A 27,089-nucleotide genomic window follows, 5' to 3' on the forward strand; every position below is an offset into this window, starting at 1 on the left:
CACCCATGAGTACCTTTGGTCTTGTAACTTGACCTGCTATACAAACTATAAACCAAGACACAGTAATTTCTGCATCAGCCATGCTATCTGTTCTACACTGGGTGTCTTTCTGGGAGATACTTTACAGCTCAACTGAAGAACTGCAACAGATGGAAAATTCAGCACATTGCTATGTAAGAATTTGTTCCAAACATTACTTACTATCACTTGATATTTGTGTTCTGTTTCCATCTCAGAATTGTCAAAATTAAATTTCCAGTAGTTCCATCTGTATCATTAATTTGGTTATGATCAAGTTACAACAATAACTAAAAAATTAAAAATTAAGTTTAAATACCATATTAGACCTTATTTGTAACAGAACTGGTCAAGAATATAATTTCCATCAATGGCCTTATAGACTATGACTAAGTCTTCTTCTAGCCTAGAGTAAACTGGGCTTCTTTAGCATCTCAGGATGAAGCACATTTCCCAGACCTCATCCCCTTCTTGCTGTTTTCTTCTCAGCCCCTTCCAGTTTGTAAAGGTCCTTGACAAAGCATAAATGCTACAACTGGACAGAATATTCCAGGAGTGTTCTCACTAATGACATACACAGATGAAGTATCCCCATCTCCATTCCTATTCCATTGGTTAGACATGAAAGGATTGCATCTTACATTTCAATCAGAGCTGTATTCTTGTAGCTTACCTTCAAATTATTGTTTAAGTCTGTTCCAGAGGACTCTGTTACCCAATAATAATTGGTATGAAAATTCTTTTTCCTTTGCCTCAGTTTTGACCACACAATACTGCTGTGTTTTAATGAATTTATTGTAATGAACACTCCAGATTGGCTCATTCTTCTTCCATCACCATTAATTGTTCATCAAATGATTTTGTAACTTGTACGTTTTTCTATTGATAATCTCACATTTTCCAGACTTTGCTAAAGATACTGCATAGCATTGGAATAAGAACAGATCTTCACAGGACCACACTAGAAATATTTTTCCCTCCATGATTAACCTCATCTCTACTTATCTCTTTACTACCTCCATTTTAGTCAGTGTTTTGTATGATTTTTAACAGGTTTTTAATTTAAAATTTTGGCATTAAGTTTTCTGCAATTTCCCCAACATTCTTTAATTTAAAAAAATATTAGTACACTGAAATAAACTACCTTAGCTTGCATCAAATATATTGTCTGATCCTGCCCATTTGAAAAAAAAATAATTGTTCAGCATTATTTCCAGCTACTGATGGGATATAAAATACTCTCATTAGCTTTAAGGTAGAACTAAATCTTCCCACCTTTTCTGACAAAACAGATATGTATGAGCACATCTGCATTTTGCACATTATGATCCGTACTTTTACCATCCTTGCTGAGAACAGGATTTAAACCATTACTAAGATCTCACTTTTTCTTTATATGCTTAATGTATTGTTTCTTGTTTCCCTCCATCCTCCACAGAGTTTTTCAAAGATATTTTCTGCTTCCTGTATCAATTGTCCATATTTCCCTAGAGTCAGTTTTAAAGTAACTGCTATTATTCTTGTTCATATTTGTGTAAATTTTTATTTCTGCCTTCATTTTGTTCTCAACCAATGGTATATTTTTAGGTTAAAGATTTCTGTTAGGAATTGCTAAGTAGTGTGTCTTTTCACACTGAATTTATCAAATCTGAATTATAGTTCATATTTTCATGTTTAAATGTTTCCTGACACATAATTTTGCTCACAGTTTTTCTCAGCCCTGGGAAAAGAGTTTTCTAAAAGGCAAAATATATACATTACTAGTAAAGTACTGCCAAGGCAGATATTGGCAAAGTACACAGATGTTTCTGATGGGAAAAAAAAAACAATCTTGCTCTTCCTTTCCACAAAACACACATCAAAATAAAGTTAATTCCAGAAATACTCTGGGCTGTTAGGGTTTCTTTTATTCACCAAATTAAATTAATAATGTTTGCTTTTGTTTTCAAATAAACATTTAGCATTTTAATTAATTGCTTGCACTGATGTATCCAAAGGAAAGCTATAGAGTGCGTTAGAAGTTACCCATAAATTCCAGATCTTTTAGGCTGCTCTAATTCATGTCCTCTAAGATCTGGAAAAAATCCCTTAGTTTCTCTGTGCCTCAGTTTTCCATAAGGAAAACTGAAATAACAGTTTTCTAATATAGACATTCTGTAGATATGTGCAAAAATTTCATGATGTCTGTAGCAATGCAATTTTCAGATCTCCATGGTGGCTTCCTTTGTTCCCCTGTCTTCTATGCTATTGGTTCATTTTAAAATATGCACTCTGCTGTACCTGAAAACCTATTGGTGTGTTCCCCCTGTCAATTCTCCCCCTCCATCTCCTGGGACTGGCTCCAGGGGAGAAAAATCCCGCCACTTCTCTTCCCCTTATAAGCCCGTGTCTGCATCAGAGAGAGGTCTTCCATCTCTGAGTTGCTAGCATCTGCTACCTGCCCTGTCTCCCTTCCCCCTTCCCTGCACCCCTTTTCCCCATACCCCAAATAAACCTCCCTAGCAGAACAGAGATGGAGTCCAGTTTGTTCTTTCGTCTCACTACGTTTCCTGATAGAATTTCTGTGGTTGGGAGAACCCTGCCACACCACAGGACCCCGGGGGCTGCGCGCTCTGGATCCAGTGGAATTATGAGGACCAGAGACTTCGCTCCGGGCGGGAGCCAGCCTGTGCCACCCTCCCGGAGCCTGCAGTAACAGATGTCCAGGAAAGTATGCTGAGAAAAGCATATAAGTATCTCTGATTAAAAAGAAAACCATTTAAGGAATCCATCATAAGACTAAGTGCAGAACCATCCTAAAACTGCATCCGGTGTTCCTTTGCTATCTATATTTTGGAAAGTACAATTTGGAAAGGGAAGTTGTGTTTCTGTTCCACTTCAGAAGTTCTGAACTTCTTAATTTTGAAATTAAATATTGCATACACATAAATAAAACCAATAATACTATATATTTTTTCATTTCCTTCTGTATGAAAAATCTCAAATTGAGAAAAAATGTATTAATCCTATGTTTTTTTAAAGGTTTTATTAATAGCATGGTAATTCATCTAGGCATCTGTGGATTGTTTGACTTTTCAGTGAATGACACAAAAAGCAAGGTTAGCATTTGTTTTCTGAGTCTTTAACTGAAGCATGTATTAAAGAATTCATATAGGTAGCATGTGACAATTTTGCTAAATAGGCTGAAGAATGTAACTTAGTTCTATCAAAAGCAATAGTGAACTGGGATTAGATTCACTCAGAATTAATGGCCCAGCAATAATTTATGTGCTTTGACAAAAAAGACTAATCACTTGGGGCATACTGTGTCTCTTGGAGATTTACCAGTGGAACTGAAGAGAAAAGAGAGACATGATCTTTACAGAATCACAGAAAAACAGTTAATGCAAATGTGAAATGTGAAGGCTTCTATGAGCCTTCAAATTCTGTTTTGTAGCTGATCTGATAAGAAAATTGGTCTTTACACATTTAATGTAAGTGCACATGGGACAATGACTAATTGTTTTGCTCAGGCCACCAAAGATTTCCTCCACTGCTGCTTCAGAAGTGACTTGCTCAGATTTAGATCTTACATCATGATCTCTAAATATTTTTTCCTTTAGAAAGAGAGAACATTTATGGATACATCTGACATGCAAACAGATCAGTTTTGAAAGGAAAGATTTTGACTTATTTCCTACCAATTACCACATGTTTCAATTCAGATCAGAATGTGTATAATCTGCTTCTAAAGTACACAAAGTTCAAACCAAACCATCTTAGACCTTAGCGTCTGATCCAGATTTTGAATGCTGAAGTGCCAGTGTTTCCATTCCAGCTTGAGGTTATGGGCAACAACATACTGAGAACTTCAGCTCACAGGTGGTTTTTGTGTGTGTATGTATGTGTGTGTTCACCTAATTTTCACAGGGTTAAATAAAAATTAACTTATAGAATCAGGAACTTGATTACAAATATCTGCACTTATGAATTTTTCTGCTTGGCTAAAAACACCTTATTAATTTTAGTTCACTAAAACACAACACAGCTGTAACTTGACCCATTTTGAGTAGCTGTACTTAAAACCAGTGTTATGCTTTCAGTACTAAAGACTGATAACTTGATAGCTCCCCAGGGTTTGTTGGTTACAGTTTAAATACAGAGTTGACATTACATGCTATTTTTCTGAAAATCCCAGCAGTGATATTACAACTGAGATACTGGTAATTGAAGCTATAGTCAAAGACTGTTAAGTGTGGATATCTTCAAACATGCAGTATCATTCACTAACCTGCAATTTCATTCATTTTTAGGTCCTTTTAATCTTGTGAAAATGGAACTATAAAACCAAATGAAAACAGCAGTTCCAAAGTATTCTCTGGGCCAACACAAAACCAGCCTGGATTCTCTCACCCTTACTCATGGTGAACAGTAAGCTACTCTGTAAATAGTTCTCATTATTTTAATATGAATAAAGGTCACCCAATCTGGTGCTTGGGGATTACATATTAATTTTTCATCTCTATTTCCTCAACATTTTCAGAAAATATGCACAACTCACTCATTCTTGTTTCACAGTTGAAAAGCTGGTATAAACCTAGAACAAATGAGTTATCCTGTACTCTTCAACAAGGCAAAAGAAGCCAATAATAGAACCTCATTTATTTTTTGGAACAGATTTCAATAGAACAGGGTAGCATTCTATGAGACTTTCTTTCTGTTTCTGCTCCATTTCCAAAAAGCTGTATTTCTAAGATGTCGGCTGTATCTGTTTTTACTAGTTGTTTCTTTGCCCACCAGTGAATGCAAGCAATGATGCTGTCTGATCCCAACAAATTCTTACTCCAAATGCTGGAGAAAAAACATTCCACAGGTAGCAAATCTATGCATCTGAATGATTTAAAGCTTTCATGCAGATTAATGGAGTGTTTTATTCTATTTCCCAGAATTTATGTGTTTGTTTTCTCATAATAAAGGAAGTTTCTAGCTTCTGGATGTGAAGATAGCCTTGACAATGTAAACCAACATACTTTCATCTTGTTGAGTCCTCATCCTCACCAGCTAAAACAATAGCATCAAGCAAGTTAACTTCCCCCATTCATCTTGCCAGGGTGTCAGCCTTGAAGCAAAACATGCACACTTAAGTACCAACACTGTTAACCAATTCACTGCTTATTATCAGATTAGAAATTACTACTCAGCACAATTAGACAGGGGGTGGACACTTCTGATGTTCCTGACATGCTATCACTCAAAAATGTTGAACACACTATTGATAGGAAAATGGAGAACAATCTACTAATTTTAAAATGTATTTTTCTATAATAAGTATCTGTGTAAGGCTGCACCCTTAAGTTTAAGAATGCCTTCTAAACACCTTCTTCTTCTACATATCTAAACCTCTACCAAACAGTGACTCTTACTATTTCTTTTCTACTCCCTACCTCTAACTGCTACCTGACTGCCAGATTCCTCTGCCATGACAGGGACTTCACTTCATGTATATCTTCAAGTTCTTTGAGAGAATGTCAAGAAAGGAACATTCTAATTTGGCCCCAAAAGATATAGATACACATTTATTCTGAACTGACTGAAACAACCAAACAGAAATTACAAAAAAGCTATACTAACACCATTCTTATAGGATTGCAAGGATGAGAGCAGACTATGGGGCCACACAAAACCTGCCCTCTCTTCTAAAACATCCCAGACAAAAGTAATTTCTAGTTATCATACATATTTTCTGTGTAGAAAGAAAAATACATTACTGACGGCTTCTGCAATGCTTACTGTGTCCCTTTCACAAAATAAGAAGCAGGTAGTAGGTTAAAATTGTGATTCAGCAGGAAAGCAATGGCAGAGATGACAGGGGATGCAAAGTCCCAAGACATCTCTCAGTTTAATTAATCACTCTGCCTCTGCCCAGGTGGCATCTTAAGCACACATTGCAAACTCTGTTAACAGCTGCTTGGAAAAAAGCTTATCTGCCCTCTGGCCCCTTTACCTTGAATGACTGAATTAAAGCATGAAGCCAGAGCCACAGCATCAAACACAGAAGGTGCATCCCAGCTTTGCTACAAGAACACAAGCAATGCTGCTATCTGTGCGTCACCATGTTGCCAGCCTGCCAGAGGGTAAGACTGGCAGAGGAAAGCAGCCCCAGTGACAAAAACACTTCATAAAGTCCTAAAACAATGCAAATAGACCATCACAGGAATCAAAAACCACCACTGATTCATCTCTCTGTATTGTTCAGTGCACTTTGCTTTGGACCAGGAACAAATAGATGCAATTAGTACACACTGCAAGTACCTGGTTCCTGGAAATCTATGTTTCCCACTTCCCTTTTCTTCTTACCTGCATTCTTTTGCATAACTTTACTGGCAGCTTTTCTCAAAAATTTTTCTGCCTACATTTCCAACTCTGTCTTGAGGCCTCTTTCAGATCAATATTTTTTTACACTGGAAATACAGATAAACACCTAATACCTTTTTAAAAATTCCATAGGACGAGGACATTTCATTATTCTTTGCATAATGGAAACTAAAACTCTGGAGTGGATTTTTTTCAGAAAAAAAAAGTATTTTCTGACACAGTTCTGAGAAATTACCTATGCTGTTGTGTTTATTGAGCAATACTTGACATACATTCATTTACTAGCCATCATGATAGCACTTTAATTAAAGTCCATGTGACTTTAAATGATAGGAAGCTTATTTAAAAAAACCCAATTTTAAAAACTGTATTTAGTTTTCCTGGCAAGTATTCAGCTATTGCACAGAGATTCTTTCTGTGTAATTTAGAAGGCACTTTTCATTTTCAAAGCAGCTAACAAAGATTCTGTTAGTTGCACAGTAATTCTGTGAATGCATTTGTATTTCCATACCTAGGGGAGTGTGCAGTAGCTGCTGTTGGGAAGAGGAGCACGAGTGAAAGCAGGAGAAGAAGATACCAGAGTGGCAGTGATCCCAAGCTGCTCACACACTGCTGTTCAGGACAGCACATGTGGGTGCCACATGAGCAGGTGAAGCTGTGATTCTACATGTGTGGAAAGGCAGATAATAATTAAGCAATCAGATGTGCTAAGTGCATCATGCTGGGACATCGTTCCCTTTCACATGGGTTGAGAGGTTGGAAACTGAAGGTGATAACTGAGGAAGTGGCCAAGTTACAGATGTATTCCAAAGGTTTTCCTCCTGGTCCCTGGAGCGCCACAGTGCCAGTCTTTTCCTGACACACTCCGGGAGCGTGCCAAATGCTTTTCAGCCTGAGGAGAGAATTCGACATCTTTCAGCTGCTAAGACTGAAGGATTTGGGCTCTGGATATGTTCCAAGGCTCCTCTCCTACATGCATGTACACACGGCAGCCCTTCCTAACCACCACCCTGTGCAGGATTCCCGGCTGCCCCCTGCTCCTGGGGATAGTTCCTCGTCCCTTGCAGTGCGGGATCCTGGCAGACTGGGGCTGGGGCTGGGACTGGGACTGGGACTGGGACTGGGACTGAGCTCTGCCAGCTCCCCCCGGCCTGGAGCAGCGCCTGGCTTCGGCACAGCCCCTTGGCAGAGGCAGCGCAGGGAGCCTTGGCATATTTCCGCATCCTTGTTCATCCTTCCCTCACCATTTCTGCTGACAGTTTTCACCTGGTTATTGTTATTTTAATAATGTAAAAGTTAGAGAAGTATTATTGTTTTGGTTAGCATTATTGTTATTGCTATTTCTTTTGAGGTAGAGTCTCTGTGATCAGGGGAAGGCAGATTTAGTCTTTGCACTGTAAGTGAACTATTAACCTGAACTGCATGGAAATGTTACACCAAATAGCCATACATTTGTTCAGCTGGTTCTGGCCCTTTTTAAAGCCAAACCGAGGTAGTTTCTCAAGAAGAGACAGAGCAGGGGGTCACAGAGGGCACTCGCCCCTCCGCTCCCAGGCCCTGACCCGAGGAGCACCATGGGGCCCTCTCGTTTCTGCTGTCTCACACACACTCCGAGCTGCTCGAGGGACCCGTGTGCCTGCATGGTCACATCAATGTGTGGCTCTGCCTTCCCACACAGTCATTCCACGCGCAAAAGTTTGAGAGGAAAATAAACAAACCTACCCTCCTGCAGACTGAAAGTCACAGCATGTACCATGGGGCTCATCCTCTGGGAATGCTCCTCCTTTCACTGCTGCCACCAGCAGTTTGTGGCTTGCACAACTTGCTTCTCTTAAATGTCTGCTTCCCTTTCCATCAGGTCTGAGACATCTGTATTTTAAACTATAAGCTCTTCTGGGTGAGGATGATGTCTGTCCACACCCTTGCAGTGTGTTTAGCACAGCAACCCTGATGTCTTGCATCACTTCTAAGCCCTACAGTCGTACACCACTAGCAGCAAATGCACATTGGTGAATATGTTTACAGCACTGGTTCCAGTGGAATACAAAGCAACTCAGAGCTTTGCCCCTCCTGACAGAAATCTTGAGTAGCATGAGCTCAAGCTATTTCACAGACCACCTGCCTTTTCTTAACCATGTGTAGAACTGACTACTAGGAATCCCAATGTGTTTTATATGCTATTAATAAAGTTAATATTTCTATTAAATACTACTCCAGTCTGGGATTCTCACACAATCTTGAGTACAATAATCAAGAAAAACACTTTCTAACACATTATTAAAAGTTAACTTGCAACAGTATAGAAGACTCTAGTAGCAAAATGCCATGGTGACATCTTTCTAGTATGGGAAATTTTTTCCTGTATCTTTTTTCAATTCAACTTATTGCAAAACAGTTGTTTTCTGTAATATCACAGATTTATGCAGAGTTTACAATGCAATCATTGCTCCTTGCTATTGAAAAAGATTTATTTAAGCAGTTTTGGCCTTCGTTCCAAAAGGCTGAATGCCAAATCATTACAGTGTATCTGGTGTTTTGCTGTCAGAAAATATGATCTAGCACTGAGATACTATTCAGAGACTCTAAAAGCCAGAGAAAATAATTGTGGTAAATCAAAACCTCATAAATACTTTATAAAGTTGTTTTTAATCTCTGTCCTCATGTGTGACAAAAAAGTACCAGTTTACATGCAGCCAGAATACATGAATTTTGAGGCTTCATTTCCTATACTGTGTAAGTTTTAAAACAACATTAAAATCTATTCCGTATAGAAGCAAAAGTCAGGCAGTAGTTGTCACATTATATTTTCTAGTACTATTCCAGTTTAATAAGCTGAAAGACAGCAAACAGCTTTTCTAGACTTAACTCCAAATGACATATTTTCTTTTTTTTTTTTCAAAAAAAGACACTGAGAGGCTAAGAAACATATATGTGGCTCTGAAGCTGAAGCCGCAACTGTGCAAGCAGATACAGACAGGCAACGCTCTATGTGGTTAAAGAAAAGCACATGCCAAAGACTCGGGAGCAGCTGGCCCTGAATTTTGGCCTCAGCACACCATGTAAAATTGAACATATGCGTGGACTAGGTTTGACTCCCTTCAGATGCTTCTGAAACGCAGTAATATCTCACTGGGTAAGAAAGCTGCTCTGGCTTCCAAACTACCTATGCCAATAACTTTTTATTTCTTCACCAAAAAAATGCAGAACAATTTTCCTGTGCAGCACATCAGTGTGACAGATAACAGTGACTGCCAGAAACTTGGAGATGGCAGTATATCTGGGATGGATATTAAACTGAGTCTGTCTAGAGGCATGGGAAACTTGGGGGAGCATCAGGCAGAATAATAAACTCAAGCAAAGATCACGTCCAGATCTTACTTTGTAAAAATTCCAGTTACTTATTTTGCAGCACCAGAATTTTATAAAAAATTTACCTTTTAAGGTTTTAAATTGCATAACCTGTGGGCCAGAGAATCTGCTACCTTCCATCATATTGCATAAAAATTCAGAAGCAGTTAACCAACGCAATATGGAGGGGTGCTTTTTGCAAAGAGGAAACCACAGAGGCCAGGAGGGAACACTGGTTTGAGAAGAGGGGATTAGCTTGGAGGTAGCCCTCAGCCTGATCTGACTCACTTGCTTCTGAGCAGTTTACACTGTGGCCATATTCCAAAGGAGGACAGAACTTATTAAATCACTGTTATGAATTGCTGGTGGAAGAAACTGAAGGTAGTGAAATCCTGCCAAGCTCTGATATTCATGGTAAGCTGTAGAAGCAATATTAGTTTTGCCCAGATGAGGGTTTTTTTGCAAGTAGGGAAGGAGACTGATGTATGTGTTCTGAGGTGACCAAGAATTTTATAGGCCTAGCTTAAAGAAAACAGATTTTCCAAAAAGGGATGTTGATCACTATCTGAATATTAGGGGATTTTAATAAGGTTTCGGGTTGAACACTCAGAACTTGATAATAATCAGGGTCTTCAATTAGCTTGGAAGAGTCTTGCAATCATATGGACCTGTCTCTAGTAAGAACAGAGAGGGCATCTAACCAAGAAGAGGATACCAAACAGAGTACCATGTAAAGTCTGTTTACTTCCCTTCAGAGTATTTAATCCATCCTAGCTCCTATTACATAAATGTGCATTTTGAATAAGTCAGCCCCTCTGCTGACTCTGCAATGACAGTCTTGTTTTTTAAAACTTTCCAGAGGTAGTAAGCCTTTACAAATCTGGAATAAAAATTAAAATTCTAAAAGAGCTTTGTTTTGAGCTGGATTTTTCAGTTTAGCAGACTGCAGGTGGGATTACAAATGGATTGCTCCCAATTTACTAGTATTGTGGAATAAGAACTCCTCATTCAGACACTACCTTCAACAGCCTTTAAATGCCCTTGTAGTCTGATAATAAAGCTGAAGTATAAAAGTAAACTCAGGAGTGAAAATGGAAAATGCTGAGAAAACTCAGCAGTGATAATGGGAAAAGATGCAACACAGAAGAAACAAAGTTTATGTCAGTTAGATTCAGGTTCTACGAAATTATATAAAATAAAGCTTGATACCAACACAATTATTTTTAATTGAAACATCTTAGTCAGTATATTACTTACAAGCACTAAAATACTTACAGTGAAAGCACCCTGAAGTTTCATAGCAAAACAGTCAAAATACACAACTTCTAATATTGCTGCCTGGACAATGTTAATTCAGTCTTTATATATATATATATATATATACAACAGTCACTTACTTGCACTTGCAGGTGTTTCATTGGGGATATTCTTAATAAGCATCTACAGAATATTCCATTTTATCTGTTCAGTTCAAGGTGGCAAAGCATGTCACCTTGTGGTACACACCTCTATCTTGCTCTGAAGAAATAAATAATTGATGATTCTCTCAGATTTCACGATGATATTAATTTTTATAGTGCTTCAATCCAAAAAGAAGTGTGGTAAAGTATAATGTCCATATACATTTAGGGGAAATTGCCATCCACATTATTACTCTGAGCTAACAGAAATACAGACACAGCTAGAGCTGACAGACCAATTTCACACATGTAAGAATGTTAATTTTTTAAAAAATCTATCACAGCAAGTATTCTACAACTTTTAAAATCACAGTTTCCCATTCAGTTTAGCAGCAATTTTGAGTATTGAGTAGTTCTGCAGCTTGGTCCTCCACAGCTTCTGCCATTAGACACCCAGAAAGCAAAGGCACACAGTTTCTGAATGCCTTTGAGAGGGGAGTTTTAATAGTCACCTGGAACCACCTCCCAGGAAGCAGAGGTAGGAAGAGAAGCCAGATCATCAGAACACCATGGAGTTGCTGTTCGTGCAAGATCGTCTTTACACCTTCTGCAGTCCCATACTCATTCATCACTCCCAGTCTCTGCAACAAGCAAAAATTACTCCCATCACTACAAAATACTGGTTTGCGCTTTAATGAGCTCACCTTGTTTGCTGAAATTTTCTCCTGTTAAAATAGCAGATGAACATGTAAGCAAGGCCTTTTATAATTAAAAATGCTGAAAGAATTCAGGTTATCTCTGTATTCCATAAGAAATTCTGTAGTTAGGAACCACTGACCATGCCCCACAGATCTGTTAAAAAAAAAAAAAGAAAGGTTTCTGAAGGTCTCTGAAAGGTTTTCTTGTCTTGATTTCAAATTTTAAAGCTGTAGTTTTTAATATTGTATTTAATTCAAAATATGAAACAATTTGACAAGAAATATCAAAGTATTGAATTCTGGAAATAGGGAAGAAAATCATGCAGCAGCACCAAAGCCCCTTTTCATTTCCCAACACAAGGCGTTCTTTCCCTTAGTGCTTCATTCCTTCATTTTGGTGCTTTGTCATGCTGCTCCATTCCTTCACTTGACTTTTCTCCCTAAAGTGCCTCTGGCATGCTCAAAGTGACAGTGACAGATAGACAGTACCTTATGCCCATGCACAGTGGCTGTGCAAAAGGTAAAAATATATTTTCATAAGCTTTATCTCTTTTAGCAATCATAGCAAAATGCATTCATTATTCTGTTTTTCCTCTTCTCTCATCTACTCCAGTAAATGTGAAACCTTAGGATGTGTAGAGACTTTCACATTATCAGAGCCTACTTGGTCGTGATTTCTTTCTGATGTCTTCAGAACATGTAATTTCATTGTGATTTTCCCTTAAAATGCTATTTGACTTGAGAACTATTTTGTGTTTATGAAGAATCAACATCAAGTTTAATGAATGCACTGTAGACCAAGTATTTCCGACTGTATGTGGAATTTTGCTCTACTATACACTCTCTGACATAGCACACTGACAGTAACTGGGCTCCATGAGTAAAAGGCAATGTGCCTTTCTCATCCTCTGAGAAAAAAGATCCATTACTTATAGCTATGAATATCTTACACATTTGTCAGTTCCAAAGATTTTTTTAATTCTAATGCTGTGAAAGCTTCTAGGTTTTGAAAAATATCTTTCCATGATAAAACTCTAGGTGCTAAACATTAGAAATCAATTATAATCTTCACAATCTGCATTCAAAGATCATGACAATATTATTCATATTTTAGCTGTGAGGAAGGTTATATCTGTATATCCTATCCAGAATTATTACAATTTATTTCTGCTATATCTGCTTCTCATCCAGTTTTGAGACTCTCATGATAAATCTCTAGTTTTGGTGGATAATTTGTTTTTTTATAAAGCATATTAGAGGGCACATGACAAGAATCTCTCTTAAATGAAATTTGTTGTGATGTATTGCAATAGTAACTCAGCACTTTGGGAGGCAGTAAGGAGAGTGTACACACTACTGAGACACTGCATAGCAAAGAGTGCTCCACTTGCCACACTGCGCCAGCCCAAGGTTTTCAGGCAGCTCTGTTTATTACCTGCTCCCCTTCCTGCTCCACCAAAAACCTATGGTGTAACCAGAGATCCTAGCCCAAAGAGGGTAATGGGACATGATGACATCTGTCAATGAAATAATGCAAAACAGATTACATTTTAACATGTTATTTGTTCTATGCCACAGAAGGAAATATTAAAATAAAGCCCAAACTACAAACTCCCAGCTGAGGGAATTCCCAGTTTCTTTTGCAGCCATGCTTTTTGAGTTTTGAATGTTTTACAAAGTTTACAGGAAATGCTGATGAAGATAAAAATTGCTTTTGGTTGTTAGTTATCAGCAAATATTTCACAGAGGGGGTGGGTAGATGCTGAATGAAAAGAGAATTTTTAAAAAGGGGAAAATATATTTTCAATTAACTCTAATATTTTTCTGATTTCTGATTTCAGCTGGCACTTCTTTACCCTTAGGCAAGGTGCTATAGGATTATTATGATGATGCTTTGAAATACTTAATTTTGGTCAAGTTCTTAATTTTTTAACCTCAGAAGAAAACCCAGCAACATCCTTCCAAACACAATGCTCTCAATCCAGAAGAAAAATGAGTACTAACACAGTAGGTGGTCTTCCCACTGAATTGCTATCAATGCCTGCACCATCTGGGTTTTCCTTGGAGGCCTCGTATCCAAGAACTGACAAGACCCAACCTTACTTAATTTATGAGACAAGATCATAGCCAGTGATGATGTGAGTGCAAGTGTGTATGGTAACATTTGGGAGGTTTACTAATATTATATAAAACAACTGGTGTATAAGGAGGATTTTAGGGTCATTATAACACCTTTATGGTGCTCTGTGTCACTGAACTTTCGTGGCCTATTCAGTTTACATTCTATGTGCCTGGGAAAAGAACCTAGTGAAGAAAGCAAGATTTCATTTCTTTGTTGGAAATAATACAAAAGCTTTATTTACTACACATGGATTATGTTTTGAAACTCTAGTATGTGCACAATTTTTTTTCGCTTCCATGACATACAAAAGCAATAGTGCTAGAGTTGTTGCCCACCAAAATCAGAGTTCATGCAGAATTAAACAATATTTTTGTGTCAAAAAACGTACCTTTTTAGTGAAATTTAATTTCATACTATTTAGGATTTAATTTTATACAATTTAGAATTTAACAGAGAAAAAATCATGTTTAAAGGACTCTAAACAATAAAATTATATTTTTAAACCCTGAAACAACACATGTAGAAGAACATAAATTACAAAAAGAAGTATATATTTATAAAGAACTATAAATGATAACTAAGAGCATCAAGCTTTTCAAATCTCTGAATAGTACATCTGAGCCATCAATATCAAATAAAAGTCAGAAAGAAAATAATATATTTCATGATTAATAATTTCTAAACCAGTAACACAAACTAGAAAAGTTGTGGAAAACCTAGTTCAGAAGTTCATATCCAGGTTTAATACAAGCTGAGATGAATTACAAGTCATTGTAGTCCTGACCTCCTACTCCCTCACAAATTTTTCATAATACTAAAAGTTTTTGTTTCAACTCTTTTATAGTTAGTAATTTGGCTTCTTTCTCAAAGAAGCATTTTTCTACTAAAGTAGATATTGCTCACCAGTTTCTTTTTTTTCTTCGTTATTTTGTCATTTTAATTATTTTGATTTCTTTCCTTTTTTCAGTAAAAAGGTCCACTATGCAGACTTTCACAGTTCCCTAGAATCTGCAATAAAGAGACAAGATATGAAACTTTGTAGCCAGTATCCAGCAACAACGGGCACGTTTCCCCCTAATTTCCTCTTAAAATCAAAAATGCATCTGGCCTGTCTAGACAAAGACACAGGATTAAGACTTCAGGCACCCAACTTAGGAGCACTAGATCTCATAAAGAGAGGATAGAGGAAGGACAGGCTCTGTACTGACTACAATTTCATGGTGAGACTTCCCTAGAATTCCACCAGGCTTCAAGCTGTGAGAAACAGCTGTAAAACCTACTGAGTCAGTGTTGCTAGAAATAATGTTGATGGCAATATAAATACTGAGAATCTCCATGAGAAGCACTGCCACCTGCTCCCGGGCAGCTACTCTCAAGCGCTCCTTCTTGAGGGCAGCTGCCCAGACAGCATGGCTTTAGGAAACCCAGGTTCTACCTTATGGACCTGATCTCCTTCTGTGACAACACGACCCACCTAGTGGATGAGAGAGAGGCTGTGGATGTGTCTACCTGAATTTTAGTAAAGTCTATGTCACCATCTCCCACAGCATTCTCCTGGAGAAACTGGCTGCTCATGTTTTAGATGGGTACACATTGCTGGGTAGAAAACTGGCTGGATGGCTGGTCACAGAGAGAGGTGGTGAATGGAGTCACATCCAGCTGGCAGCCAGTCACTGGTGGTATTCCCCAGGGCTCAGTGTTGGTTGGGGCCAGCACTGTTTAATATCCTTATCAATAATCTGGATGAGGGGATTGAGTGCCCACTCAGCCAGCCTGAAGATGACACCCAATTGGGTAGGAATTTTGATCTATTGGAGGGCAGGAAGGCTCTGCAGAGGGATCCGGATGGGCTTTATCAGTGGGCTGAGGTCAGTTATATGAGGTCCAACAAAGCCAAGGGCCAGGTCCTGCACTTTCATCACCATAACCCCACGCAGTACTACAGGGTGGGGGCAGAATGGCTGGAAAGCTGACCAGTGAAAAAGAACTGGGGTGCTACTCAAGCTACACTATTAAAAGTCATTGGAATAGAAAGCAAAGCTTCTGTGAGATATTTTCTTTACCTAAGAATTCATAATCAAATGTAAATTGTTTAACCATTTTAAAATCGACAAGACTTGTAAACCCACAGCCAAAGACCATACAAATTCAATCATACATTTTCAGGAAGAGGTTTAAGCAGGAAGGCTGTTCTATCATTCAGAGAAGAAAGCAATACATAAACATGGTGTTCACCTTTTCATGTGCAGGTACAAAACAGGGTAAGGAAATAATTTTGAAAATCACAGGGTTGTTTTAAAAAGAAAGTCAAATGCAGTTCCCGTTACTGAAAATACATCTGTGCATTATGGCTATCATATCTATGTTGCAGAGAGAGTTGCATTATGTAAATTCATATTCCTTCCTTTTGCTTCAGTCCCAGACTGATTCAGACATATGGTTTGCAGAATGCTTGCAACTGTCTCATTTTTGGCACTTCAAATACAGGAAGCAATATGTTATTTGTATATTCTGTTAGGGACTAATACAATACAAAGCCCACTGAAACAGCTCAACTTTGGATCATACCCTTCAATTCTCTCCTGACTAGTCTACATTGTTTCCTGAAAAAGCATCACAGAATTTTTTGCAAAGGTAGTTTGACAGCTGCTCTACTGGTTATTACTAGTCTTTTCCTGCATTGTTCTGCACTTACCCAGCAATTTTTTCCCATTGCCTCCGTGTTAGGCTCCAGACCTGATCTCAGTGTAGACAACACTAATCTTTCCATTACTTCATTACAAACGGTTTAGATTGGAAACCAAGTCTGCTCTCCAGGGTGAGAAGTGATTTGCGTGACTTCCAACTACAGAGACTCCACTCTCCATCAGGACACTTGGATATCCTGCCACACCCTAGTTTCTGAGTACTTGTAGGAAAGCTATGGATGTGCTGTGTCAGCATGTTAGGCAGCAATGCTTGTAAAGACAAGACATAAAATATGTTTCTGTGATTCAGTGTCAACAATGCTTATATGTCATTTCCAGTTACATTTTGTTCTAATATGGCTTACATTAGTTTCATTTAATCACAGGGGGTTTTTTGCCCTCCTTGTGTTTCAGAACCAGCAAAGTTGCCTTTCTAAAAATCTGGTTGATCACAAGGAACACAATGATACTGAATATTACACCTTAACCTTTTTAAGGAATACACGTGGTCATTAATTTACTCTTTGTGAAAGGACACTTTTTTCAGTTCTGTCTTTCAAGATCTACAGTAAGGTCTTTTCTTCTAGGAAGAAAACAGGTTAATAAATTATCCAAAGTCTGAGGTTTATTGGTCTTTTTTGTCATTCACCTCCAGTGGGAATTATAGCAAGGAACAGTTGCCCTTGTTAACCTGCAAACATTTTTCACTCAGTTAGGTCATTGCCTCTGGCTCAAGGGTCCAATTTTCCTTTCATTCATTAAGCACATTGGGAAGCGGAGTTCCTAACCCTTTCCAGTCTAAATGTGGAACAATCATATCCCCTCACAATCAAGTGCCAATGTGCTGGGACCTTTACGTTTCGCTGTGATCTCTCAGTGACGCAAGTTTTTAACAATTGAAGGATATTAAGTCAAAAAGTTGTTTTCTAATTGGAGGAGCTCAGGGGATTTCAAATAATGAACTCTTATAAACTGGAAGCTGGTACATGTGCCTTTCCAATTATTTTTGTTTCAAATCAGGCAAGAGGGCACTGCTAATCTCAGAAAGCAGATTTCAGAAGTTCTACCTAAGAATTAAGGCCATGAAGCATAACAGTTGAGCAGGCATAAACCATGAATGCTTTGGGGAGATGAAATTACACAGTCTCATATGTCATTTTACTGGATGCTGTAACAGCTAAGGGACAATGTAATTCCAGATTTTAAAGTGTGTTTGATATAGCTAATTCACTACTATAAAGACAGGCTGAGACGGCTGAGGCTGTTCAGCCTGGAGAAGAGATGCCTGTGGGGAGACTTAGAGCAGCATTCCAGTACCTAAAGGAGGCCAACAAGAGAGCCAGAGAGAGGCTTTTTACAAGGCACTCCGCTAATAGAACAAGGGGTGATGGTTTCAAACTGAGAGTAGGTTTAGACATTAAGAAAAAATTATTTACTGTGGGGATATTGAGACACTGGTACATGTTGCCCAGAGAAACTGCCGATGCCCCATGCCTTGAAGTATTCAAGGCCAGGTTGGATGGAACTTTGATCAACCTGGTCTAGTGAAAGATGTCCCTGCCCATGGCAGGGGAGTGGAACAAGGTGATCTTTAACATCCCTTCCAACCCAAAACATTCCGTGGTGACTTTATCATTCCCTTTGGAGCATTCATAAAGAAAGAAGGGAGAATGAGGGTTTCCTATTGATAAAAGGCTTTGTTACAGAGAATCTTTGAATGGATAAATGGTGGTTGCAGTCTAGTAATTAAGAGCCAAACACTTGAGTTCTTTATATACAGATGTCTCTATGCACGTCATTGACTTTGACAAAATATAATAAAAATTTTCTCTCTGCAATAAGTTAGCAGCAGGGTTTAAACAGGGCCAGCTCTAAAAGATAAGCAGAAAAATCACTAATCCTTTAAAGCAGTATAATTGGAGATTTTGTGAAGTATGATACTTTAAAACAGGAATGAAATAAACAGGGAACTTCTGTACAACTGATCAGAAAAAGCTTTGAGACATGGCAAAGGAGAAGACACCTGAGTGGAAGAAATGCCCAATATTTTGAATTTCACGTCATCTGATTTCTCCTCCTGCTTAGCACTTGGGAAAAAGTACAGGAAGGATTTCTTAGTAGGTCTATGTAATAGTTTCATGGCATAGTGGGGAGGGGTAAACTGGAAAAGTGTAGTTAGGACATGAGATAAGCACTGTATGAACTATAATCTTGGCAATGGAGGATGAAGGAAAAGGGATGCAGGCTGCAGACTGAGCAGAGGGAAATAATACACAAGGGTCTGGATGTGTGGGATATATATAACAGCTCAGCTACAGATGGAGGAAGAGAAAGGCTGACATTAACATTGGCATTAAACAGGAAAAGAAAAAAGAAAAGAGCTGATGGTTAGAGGCTGGCAAAAGAAAAGCTGCTGTGGGTTTTCATCTTGAAAATATTGAGCTTATTGTGGTCTGTATGAAGATTCCCAGAAAAGTTAGCAGGCATGTCAAGGGAAGTAGAATATTGTTCAGTGGGGAGAAATGGAAAGGGAAATTTGGGAATTATGTCTTGGCAAATTGTTGAAGAAATTGGAACTAAGTCAAATTTTCAGGGAGGTTCCCAACGAGAGGGAAAGGAAAAACTGGTGCTTTTCAAAAACACACTCCTTCTGCTTCCTTGTTACTTGTGCAACTGGTGTGTCAAATGTCAACATTTTGTTATTTCTAAAAAGGACAGGAGCAATAAGTTTTGATTGAACCATGTGACTGCCTACATACAGACAGCATAAGTGAAGACTTCAGCTGGGTAATTAGCGTGTAGGGTAATTAGACACACATATTTCAGGATCTTTCCTGAATCAGTTATCCATGCAGGCAGGCTGCTTAGCACTTTTTATATGCTCAAAGGCTCAGAGCTAAGTAAGGCAGGAAACAGGTAAGCAAGAAAGTTGGTCACAAAATTTCAGAAGCGATTTTTATTTCTATTGGAATTTTTCAAAGTTAAATTCTTAAAGTTTACTTGCATAAATACTTTTAAGTATATATGCAGAGAGGAAAACGGAGGGAAATCTGTATGAGTATACTTAGAGATAAAATTCCAATCTGTCCATATTGTGTCAGATTCCAGGTAGAGCATGATCCTGTTCAACTGTGTTTGCATCCAGTCTAGCAGAAGTCCCCCTGGGTGAAGCAGGAGCTAGAAGGAGTAGCTAGAGGATCCTTACTACCCCACTTCCTGTCCCATAGGGTCCAGGGCAGGCAGACTTTTCTATGAGCTGGAGCTTCCCAAGGCTTGCAGACTACTACTGCTGACTCCAGAAAAACTTCATTTTCTTCCTTTTCTTCCTTTTTTTTTTTTTTTAACCAAACATGAAATTCTTCCATACTGGAATGAAAACAAAGCTGCTCAAATTTGTATGTGTGTGGCAGATTTATGCTGGAGGAATTCAACTGACTCTCAGATGGTGATTGTTACAAAAGCCTGGGACATCAGAGATTCAAATTCTTGAAAGAATAGCTCTTCATCCATACAAAAAGAAAAAAAAAGCTGAGTGGGGCCTACCTCTTTTTCTCCAACCTGGACCACAAATATTTTTCACTTATGTGTTGCCTCCAAAAGAAACCAAACCAATCTGATATATTGTTAAAAGTTTCCATTTATACAGAACACCAAATTCTTTGGAAACTCCAGTGAAGTGTAGCTTTTTTGACTCCTGTACTCAAAATTATTTTGAGAGCTTGAAGGATGCCATGAGGCTAATGCAATTTTCCAAAGTTTTTCCTCCGAGTATGGATTTCAAGTAAAGCAGTCTGAAGACAGCCTTATTTCAAAGGGAATATCAAAGGGAATGAATTTCATTTTGTGTGAAAGAAACTAAATTTAGAAATATCAAAATAGTCTGTGGAGTAGGATTGCTGCTTCCTGCCCAGTTCGGATCATACACACAGGTGATACTGGAAACTCAAGGGTCTTGGCTAGAAGATAACTTGAATGATAGAGAAAGAATAATGTTACTGTCAGGTCTCATCCCAAAACCTGAAATGCTGTTGCTACACTTTCAATGTCACCAGTTCCTACAATTTTACTGCAAGTCTGTTGTTATGTGGTGGTGTTTCTAGAGGCCCAGCTTCTGGAAACTTGTAAAGATGTGTGAATTTAAGTACAATTTCCCCCTGTAGAATAGATTCAGGTTTGTCTTGGCCACAGAGAAAGGTTTAAAATCATGAATCAAAATGCTCAACCATCACAAAGCAGGTGGAAAGTGCTCCTATTCCTTTCAAGTTCATTAATTTTGAGAAGATTTCTGAATTTCCAGACCCAAATTCATAATCTTTGAGTGCTCAGGTTTGGCATATTTGATTTTTTTCTCCCACACAAGCAGATGCAAGCAAGTCACAAAAAAGGGCTGAATATGTCTAGTTACAAGGCTCTGCCAAACCTTTTGTTTGCTGACAAGAGAAGCATTTTTGAAAGTCGGAAGCAACACTGAAAATCTTTGTCAGCTTTAAAAAAATCCAAGTTGCACCTCTGTATTCCAGCCCACACAGACTGAAATAATTTCTGAAATGGAGGTTGCAAGGGAAAGAATGTTTTTATATACATTTGTTAAAGCACTGAAATCCAAATGCAGTACTGATTCTTTACATTATAAGTCAATGTTACAAGACAAACTTTAATTCTGTGAGTGCATCTGATAATAACAGATTGTAATAGCCTATTCAGGAAGAAACACTTGTAGGTTAACTTCTTGATCGCATTGAGAAATTATTTAAGAAACACTGTAAAAGCTGTTTACGCTTTCCATGTATTATACATAAATATTTGTTTATGGAGCAACTGTGTGGTGCTTTGCCTTTGTCAGCAACTGGAAATTATTACTAATAACAAAATTTAGGGTTATAAATTCCATAACCCCTATCTGACTCCACGCTGTACTTTCCAAGAAATTGCAAAGTGAGAACTCTGGCCTGGGCTTCAAGGAAGATTTATGCTGAGATACACAAAAGTGTGCTGTGAGAAGCTTGTTAAGTGCTTTCTGTACTCCACATTAGCCCCATCCCCACAGCCATGCAGAGGACACTGAAGCCTTACACAGAGGTGTGTTTACAATGTCATCCAGAAGTTTGAGACCATTTTTACAACTAGACCTAACCCCTACCATGCACTACAGTATCACAGTATCACAGAATCACAGGATCATTTAGGTTGGCAAAGACCTCAAAGATCATCAAATCCAACCTTTGACTGATCACCATCTTGTCAACTAGACCATCACACTAAGTGCCACATCCAGTCATTTTTTGACCACCGAGGATGGTAACCACCATCTCCCTGGGAAGTAATTTCCAATATATAAAACCCTTTCCATGAAAAATTCCTCCTCATTTCCAAGATTATTCCTGCTGCCCAAATCATTATATCTCATCAGTCTTCTCTGTCATCCAGTTCAAACTTCTCCTTTCACTAAGGACCCAAGCCCATGAGCTAACAAGCTCTGTGGGCACTACTGTCACATAAATACCCTTACTAGACACAAACTTTATCCTCCACTCATATTTCTGAGTTTGACCATCAGTACACTGCATTGGAAAGTTTAATTTCAATTAACACCTGTTCCACAGCAAAGAGCATAAAGACTGAAATGTGTATTTGGGACATGTTAGCAACCAGTTTAAAGACTTAAGGGTGAGCCAAAATGGAGCATAATCAGAAACATTCCTTCCTCATATTCCAGATAACAATAGCAGACATTGACCAGATACTTGGGTACTAACAGAAAGGCTTAGAGAAAAAGCAATTTTGTAATCTTTTTAGACATCAGGTCTGAGCACATTACCTTGTCAGGTGAAAGATTAGTGTCATCTTAAACAGTAGGCTAAGTAAATGAGCTCAGGAAAGTATTCTTGGTGTTCTGCTGGATGGCAAGGTTATTTTTTTCAATAAGCACAAATCCCAAACCTAAAAGTTATCCCAGAAAAATTAGTAGAGTATTTGGCCCATTGTTAGATACTATGCTTAGCAGTCTCTAACACAGGACAATACCCAGTGGATTTTGAGGGTTCAGCTTTCTTCAAAACTATTTATTTTCTTCATACAAAAAAGGACAAAACAGAAGAAAACACAGAGGCATGGGAAAGTAAGTTAGGCAGGAAACAAGTCTGTATTCACATTTGTTATCCAGAAGAAAAGTAGATTTGAAAACAAAAAAAGATACATATTTAAAAAGCTGAACATTTCATCTTAATTTTAATTAGTATTTATTCAGAGTCCTGTGGGAAAAGAATGACTGCCATATAACATATCTGATGCTGGAAAGCCCTTAATATCCTCAAATTCATGTTGATTAAAGTAGGAAACATGGGAACAGAAGGTCCTATTTTGTGTTTTTTATTTACAATCTGGGCCATGGTTTGATAATAGTTAAGTAAAACATTAGGGATTTTTTAATCATGTAAGAATTCCTAAGAGAAGAATCTTGTGAAGATTTATGTTTAAGGCTCAGTATGAGATGAACCTCATCTGCTTTAACTGATTGTGTGTGGGGTCAGTACACTTAAAGTCATGTCTTTTATAACAACTTTGTTGTAATATTTTTCTAGTTCACATCTAAGGACCAATAAATGCAAATGCAGAGACTATAGTAGATGTGTCTCAGTTAATCTTACTTGTCATTGAAAATCAATTTCAGAGTAGTTCTGTCTTCAATTATATCACTTAAAAATTAAAAGAGCAAAAGGTGGTTTATAGATTTAGAGTGCGAAGTAACTCAATTCATCGATATTCATTTTTACTTGTTATACTTCATGGGAACAAAGAGTAGTCTGAATTCTCATAAATCAACATAAAGTAAATGACATATGGACTGACTTTATGTCAGAATAAAAGTAAAAAATCACTACTTCTAGCTTCATCCATATTTCTTACTACTTTCCTATCTGTAGGTACATCGAGTCCTAGCACTTTAGAAAGTCCTCCAGTGACAAATCATTCAGTAGTGAGCTTTTCCTCACTACTATGTAATTCCCCAAAAGATCTCTCACTGGTGTCAGAAATTATATCTGCTGGCCACTGTCATCAAAAAAAGGTGAATAAACTCTTCATAGTATTCCCTCCCTGAAAATTCCTTTGAGAAGAGAGGCTATCTTAATAGAAGGCATCATCCCCAGTTATCTTCAACATCTTCATTAACAGCCTGGACACAGGACTTTAAGGAATACTAAGTAAGCTTGCTGAAAAGACTAAATCTGGAAATGCTGTCAACTCCCTCAAGAGCAGACAAGCCCTGCACAGAGACTTCAACATATTAGAGAGATGAGCAATCACCAAGTGTATGAATTTCAACAAGGGCAAGTGCTGAATTCTGCACCTGGGATGGGGCAACCCTGGTAGTATGCATAGGCTGGGGAATGAGAGGCTGGAAAGCAGTGCCACAGAAAGAGACCCAGGGGTCCTGGTTGAAGGAGAGCTGAGTCAGCAGTACCCTGGCAGCCAGGAGGGCCAACCCTGTCCTGGGGTGCATCAGGCACCGCACTGCCAGCTGGGCAAGGGAGGGGATTGTCCTGCTCTGCTCTGCACTGGGGCAGCCTCACCTCGAGTGCTGGGGGCAGCTTTGGGTGCCACAATATAAAAAAGACATTAAACTACTAGACAGTATCTAAAGGAGGGCCATGAGGATGGTGAAGGTTCTGGAGGGGAAGCTATATCAAGAATGGCTGAGGTCACCTGGAGCAGAGGAGACTGAAGGGAGATCTCATCGCAGTTACAACTTCCTCATGAGGGGAAGAGGAGGGGCAGGTACTGTTCTCTTCACTGTCATGATCAGTGGCAGGACTCAGGGAAAGAGTATGAAGCTGAGTAGGATAGATTCAGGTTGGATATTAGAAAGAAAATTCTTCACAGGGTGGTTGAGCACTGGCACAGGCTTCCCAGGGAAGTGGTCACAGTATTAAACCTGTCTGAGTTCAAGAAGTGTTTGGACAACACTCTCAGGCACATGTTGTGATTCTTGGGGTGTCCTGCACAGCACCAGGAGTTGGACTCAGTGACCCTGATAGGTCCCTTCCAACTTAGCATTTCCTGTGATTCTATCATTTCTATTGGCAAAACCCTTCCATTATTAAAATCTTCCTTGCAGCACCACATCCCATTTCTCTTAAGAACAATCACTGTCATCCCTCAAAATTATTTTTTCTTTACCTTGGACCACATGGAAGGATGTTGCCTCATTGTGGCTGTGTTTGGAGAATCACTACCAGAGACTGAAGCTCTGGCTTGAACTTCCAGAATTCATTGTGTTCTATAATGTCAGGTGCTGATAATGAACAAATCAATCTTCATTCTTTTTGCACAATCCAAAGTGCAAATAAATACTATGACTTGATCTAGTACAGTGAAGGAAGAGTGCACACACACTTCAAACATATTGTTATATTTTTTAGGAGTCTGCACAGTAGACTCTGTCTGGGAGAGGTTAAAGCACAGATCCTACTGCACCATTCATGAAAAGACTGCAACTAAATGAAATAACTTCTCTGCATATACATATGAATATATTAGTATATATCTGAGAAGAAAGGAAGAACAGTTCCAGTGAAGACCTGCTTTATGAAACCATGGCAGTGCTAACAAGGCATTACTAAAAAAGTATGTTTGATTCTATGAGACCTGGAAATTGTTGATGCTTAGTTGGAAACATTCTGGTTTTCTAGGATGGGTTTGTCAGTAGGAGGGTGGAACTATAAAGCTCAAAATATTTCCTGAAACAATTAAAAAGTTTTTTAAATGAAAGTCACTGTCAATAAGAAGGAAATTATTTGATAAATATTTTCATTAAAACATGCTTTGGCTTTGAAAACAACATCATTACCAGCCTACAGATCCATTCTCCAAACATTTATAAGGGTTAAATGGTAGAGATGTGAGGTTTTGTGGGGGTTTTTTGTTGCACAAAATTAAGTTCTCCACCTAATTCTGGACAAGTGGTAGAGATTTTTTCAAACCCAATTTTGTTCAAATAGGAAAAAAAAAAGCAATTAGCAAGCAGTTCCAAACCTCTTTTTACATATGACCCATCCAACTCTGTATTTTGGCTCTCAGATATGTTCTCTGTTTCAGAGGGGAGATATGTTCTTCATTTAAATCTGCCTAACTCACTTGCAGTGACCTTGCTGTGTGAATAACAAAATCAGCTTCATCTTGTCCTGGACAGGATGCTTAATTAAACTTCTGAGTTCCAAATATTTGCTGAACTCACCTAGAATGCACACTGAAGACAAGCTTCCAAATACCTATCTGTAAATTAATTAGGTTTTAAATTAGCACAAACTGTGCACTTACCAGGTTTTCCAAGATCAGCTGCTTCAAGATTTCTCTCAAGACATCTTTTTTATTGCACTGATTCATATCATTCCAAAGGTCGGCATGTTTCCTTATCCTATTTCCCTTTCCAGCAGCTGTTAGCTACCTTTGATCTGGGAACATAATTTGATAGACTAGGGTGCTGTGTTCTGGCTCTTCTCTCCCAGTACTGGAGGGGTCAGCAATCCACATGTGCTTACTTTTTATATGCCCAGAAGTAAATAGCCATACTCACAGTCCCTCTTTGTGCTATCTTTCAGCTCTCTAACCATTGGTAAAGCGTTTAGGTATTTTTAAAATCAGGGAAGATTTTCCCATTGATGTAACAATGTCCAGTTTTCTAAATTGCTGTCACTATCTCTACTTCACACTAGATGTCCAGATCTCCTTGAACAGAGAGGAAAATGTACAGATGTGGGAAAAGAGCAGTAAGTGTCAAACTTCAATCTTACAACACTGTCCATTGGGAATCAATCAATCAATCAATCAATCCCAGCTATGAAATGCCAGAACAGGTGCTTACTTTCTATTTTTTGGAGCCTTCCTATCCTGATCACATCTTCCCATTTTCTTTCCCTCCTTTGTTAGGCTAAAACTGAAGTTACTGTTTCTCATTCCTATCCAGTTGCCTTTTGGACAATATTTATTTCTTGTCTTTTGTGTTTGTATAAGAATCTTGTAGCACTCAAGTACACACACTGAAAAATAAAGATTAATCACATAAACTGAAAACTCGGAAGAAAAGAATCAACTGAGCTGAAAATGTTTAAAGTCCTGCAAGGGTTTAAAAGGTTACAAACTGAAAGGACAAAGGTTTTTGGAAGCAGACTTAGGAGTAAACAACCTCACCATGACCTCATGCTCATATAAGGAGTGAAGAGGAGGAGATGGACCCGTTAGGCAGGAAGTTATAAGAAATCTGCTGAGCTAAAAAACAGCAGAGAAAATAATATATGAAGGTCTACAGTTGAATATGAAGAGGGGGAATCTCCAAGGACTAACTGGAGAGAAGAAACTACATTACAACATTTTCCTGGCCTATAAGTCCAAGTTAGGAAGTAAGCAAAGTCCAGACCCAGTGCCAGATCACTGGGATTCGCTGAAGCTTACTATGTGCCAGAAC

General features: G+C 38.4%; 1 long non-coding RNA gene across 2 annotated transcripts in view; it reads right to left on the reverse strand.

Moving 5' to 3' along the window:
• LOC146441031 (uncharacterized) overlaps positions 1 to 27,089 on the reverse strand; it is a 123,383-nt gene that overhangs the window by 17,951 nt on the left and 78,343 nt on the right. Inside the window, exon 3 of one of the 2 annotated variants that reach the window (XR_014849758.1) lies at positions 11,118 to 11,761. The exons of the other annotated variant lie outside the window; for it this stretch is intronic. This is a non-coding gene — a long non-coding RNA (uncharacterized LOC146441031). The remainder of the gene's footprint in view (positions 1 to 11,117; positions 11,762 to 27,089) is intronic. 2 annotated transcript variants of the gene reach the window in all.

This window comes from Lichenostomus cassidix, chromosome 2 (genome assembly GCF_008360975.1).
Source record: "Lichenostomus cassidix isolate B80296 chromosome 2, HeHo_3.0, whole genome shotgun sequence".
NCBI classification, from domain to species: domain Eukaryota; kingdom Metazoa; phylum Chordata; class Aves; order Passeriformes; family Meliphagidae; genus Lichenostomus; species Lichenostomus cassidix.